Source organism: Hyaena hyaena, unplaced genomic scaffold (genome assembly GCF_003009895.1).
Source record: "Hyaena hyaena isolate Hyena2069 unplaced genomic scaffold, ASM300989v1 scaffold_492, whole genome shotgun sequence".
NCBI classification, from domain to species: domain Eukaryota; kingdom Metazoa; phylum Chordata; class Mammalia; order Carnivora; family Hyaenidae; genus Hyaena; species Hyaena hyaena.
The window spans coordinates 352325-356268 of record NW_024081124.1 but is presented as its reverse complement, the minus strand read 5'-3'; positions in this window follow the sequence as shown (position 1 = coordinate 356268).

Below are 3944 nucleotides of genomic sequence, written 5' to 3'. Positions count from 1 at the left end.
GCGCGGGTGCTGGGGTGCGCGGGGTGCTAGGGTGCGGGGGGTGCGCGGGGTGCTGGGGTGCTGGGGTGCGCGGGTGCTGGGGTGCGCGGGGTGCTGGGGTGCGCGGGGTGCTAGGGTGCTGGGGGTGCGGGGGTGCGCGGGGTGCTGGGGTGCGCGGGACGGCTCCGTGGCGTTGGGAAGTGTCGGCGGCTTCATCCCGACCCCGAGCGGGGACCCATGGGACCCAAGCGAAGGGCGTGGGGTGTCTGTCATTGGCGAGAAATCATGGCGGCAAACGACCCGACTGCTAGCTGGTTTCCATCTCGGGCCCAAAAGGCCTAACAGCAAACCCACCCCGGCATCTTATTCACGCATCTCCCCTTTATTCATGGATGTCAAATGGCATCGACCCGGGCCCCTCCTCCCCCGGATGCGTCTGAGGCTCGTCTTTCCTCCCGTGAAATAAATCCCGGATTCAGTCTCCAGTGTATTCAGTTGTCCGTTAATCTGCAGCTGCGCAAGGCGGCTGCCTGGCTTCCCGTTGGGCCGGCTTCACCCAGTGGCCCTCACGGCTCCCCCCGACCCGTGTCCCCCCAGCCTCAGCCCATCCTCAGCCAAGACGCAACACCTCCCTCCACGGAGTAGCCACACAGGCCTCTCTGGGCACCTGTCCGGTAGCAGGGTCCCGCGACAGCAGCCTGTGACCGTCCCCTTGCAGCGTACCTACTGCCCCAGTATTTAGTCCCTGCTGGCCTCCGTCATCAGGACACTTCTGACCCTGTGCAGTCCCCTCCTGCCCACTAAGCTCTAGAATTGGCCCTGAGCGGATTCACCCAGCTTGTCTCCACAGGCCGGGGCACCTGTGTTTTTCCAACTTTCAGTCTTGGACATTGGATCTTCTACTGGCTTTTTTTTTTTTTTAACGATTATTCATTTTTGAGACAGTTGGAGGCAGAGCGCAAGTGAGGGAGGGGCAGAGAGAGAGGGACACAGAATCCGAAGCCGCTGCAGGCTCCACACGACCCCGAGAGCCCCTCACTATACAGCCCTTCTGCATAGGTGACTACTCAGGGTATGATCTCTTAATACTCTTCCCTTCGGCTAATCCCCTGAGAGTGGACGCCCCCCTTCATTGCCAAAGCCAGACCCCCCATTTCGACCCCAAATCCCAGCATTTGGCTCCCGTGACTAGATCCTGTTGCGTCTACAAGCTGATCATAGTCTTCGGTAGTCTCCCAAATGTCCAGGCCCATCTGATCCCCTTATTTCAGGATTGTGTCATTCCCCGAAAACTATGATTCTTACCACCGATCTGACGTCGTGCTCCAGCCTTTCTTAACATTCACCCGTTTGCTGCTGTCCTCAGTATGAAGCTCACCCCATCCCCTAAGTGAATGGCTTTCTTTCCAAACCCCCATAGTCTCCCCAATTAGCTTACTTTCCCCCTATACCTTGAAATTCCTGAAATTCCCCATATCCCCTTGAAATGTCTGATTCCACTGAGCTCCAATGCTTGGCTCATACTTTCTAACCTGATATTAAAACTCCAATTCTCTGGGGCTCCTGGGGGGCTCAGTTGGTTAAGCGTCCGACTTCGGTTCAGGTCATGATCTCACGACTCTTGGGTTCGAGCCCCGCGTCGGGCTCTGCTGATGACAGCTCAGAGCCTGGAGCCTGTTTCAGATTCTGTGTCGCTCACTGACCCTCCCCTGCTCACTCTGTCTGTATCTCTCTCTCTCTCTCAAGAATAAATAAAACATTTAAAAAAATTTTTTTTAAATTCCAATTCTCTCACACCATCATGTGAACTGTCAGCAATCACTTTGTGTCTGACCCGGCCACTCTGCCTCTTATGCAGTTTAAATACTCCACAATATCTGAGTTACTGCTCCCCTATTTTGAGCTCCTGATTGTCCCCCTATTTCTGGGCTTCCAATACGATGTTTCCTTGTCCAAAATATCCAGCTTCTCCCCTCAAGTACTAATGGGCAGCCTTTAGGGCTCAACTGTAAAAACAAATGGATTCATTTTGGGGGATCCTCTGCCATGTTGCTCAAGAACCAAATCCTAGAGGGGCTTAGTGACGCAGAAGGGTCACGTGCCCACATCTGGCCAGAGGCGCAGGAGGTGGTTTCACACGCACTCTCAGGAGGAGAGCATGCTATAGGAAAGAGACAGTTTCCCTGAGGAAAATCGAAGTCGCCGCAACCATGGAGGCTGGGCAGGCACACATAACTAGATGTCCGGTAAATGGACTCCTAGCAGATCACACATGATGGTGGCAGAGATGACTATGTGGGGCAGCTCGGTCCTTTTCTGTGTCGGGCTGTGGCGGGGGGGGGGCGCAGATACACAGAGACAGTGGACAGTGGCTTCTGAATGCCACGGACACTAGGACCTTTCCGCTGGGGGAGACAATCGGAATTTAGCCGTGCGGGACATAGCAGCTCAGCTTGGGAGGACTCGTGAATTAACTTTTTAAGCATCTCATTGTTTCTTAGGAATCTAGCACCGGAGATAGTGATGAGCAAAACAGATACGACTCTCACTCTCAGGGAGCGCACGTTGGTCCCTGCGGAACTTACCGTGTGACAGGTTTCGCGTCTTCTGTAGCTGGAATTCTCACAGCCCCGTGAGGCGTTTAATTCCTCCATTTTGCAAAATGAGGACACAGACAGGTGAAGTGATTGGCCCCAGGTCACAAGACCGGTGACGGCTGTAGATGAACCCGGGAATCGTCTCTGGAGTGTATACTCTTATTTTTACTAGCATAATTGAGATGTAACTCACCTACCACAGAACTCATTCAAAGTGTATAATTTGGGGGCACCTGCCTGGGTGGCTCAGTCAGTTTAGCATCTGGCTTTGGCTCAGGTCATGATCTTGCTGTTCATGGGTTCAGGCCCCGCGTCGGGCTCTGTGCTGGCAGCTCAGAACCTGGAGCCTGTTTCAGATTCTGTGTCTCCCTCTCTCCCTCAAAGACAAATAAATGTTAAAAAAATTTTAATAAAAAATAAAGTGTACAATTTGGGGGCGCTTCGGGAGTCTAGCTCAGGTTTTGTTTTGTTTTGTTTTCCAGCTCAGGACTTGATCTCCGGATCCTGAGTTCAAGCTCCATGTTGGGCTCCATACTGGGTGTGAAGACTACTTAAAAAAAATTTTATAAAATGTACAGTTCAATGGCTTCCATATATTTACATAGTTCTGTGGTCACCATCATAATCAATGTAAGGATATCTCATTATTGCCACACCCCTCCCCCGCCCCCCTCCAGCCCCACCCCCGCCCTAGGCAACCACAAATGGACTTTCTGTCCCTCCAGGTTTGACTGCTCTGCACACTTCATGGAAATGGGATCATACATACAGGGTCCTTGGGGACCAGCATCTTTCCCTCAGCATTTTCCAAGCCCATCCCCGCTGCAGCGGGAATTCGTGCTTTGCTTCTATAGTGGAGCAACACCCCGTTGTGTGGACACGCCACATTTCACATGTCCGTTAGGTGGGCTCGTTGGGCTTGTTTTCCACTTTTTGGCTACCATGAATAAAACTGCTCTGAACATTCTGGTACAACTTTTTGTGTAAGTGTGGACATGGGCGGGATTGCTGAGTCATGGTAACTTTCTGTGTGACTGTGGGAGAAACTTCTAGATTCTTTCCCAAAGTGGCTGTACCTACCATTTTACATTCTCACCAGAAGTGTAGAGGGTTCCATTTTCTCCACTTCCTTTCCAAAACTGAAGCTTTATTTTTTTTTTTTTTTTTTTTTTTTTTTGAGAGAGAGAGAGAGAGAGAGAGACAGCGCGCGAGTGCACAAATAGGGGAGGGGCAGAGAGAGAGAGAATCCCAAGCAGGTTTCGAGCTGACAGTGCGGATCCTGATGTGAGGCTCAAGCTCACAAACCGTGAGATCATGACCCGGGCCGAAATCAAGAGTCAGACACATAACTGACTGAGCCATCAGTAA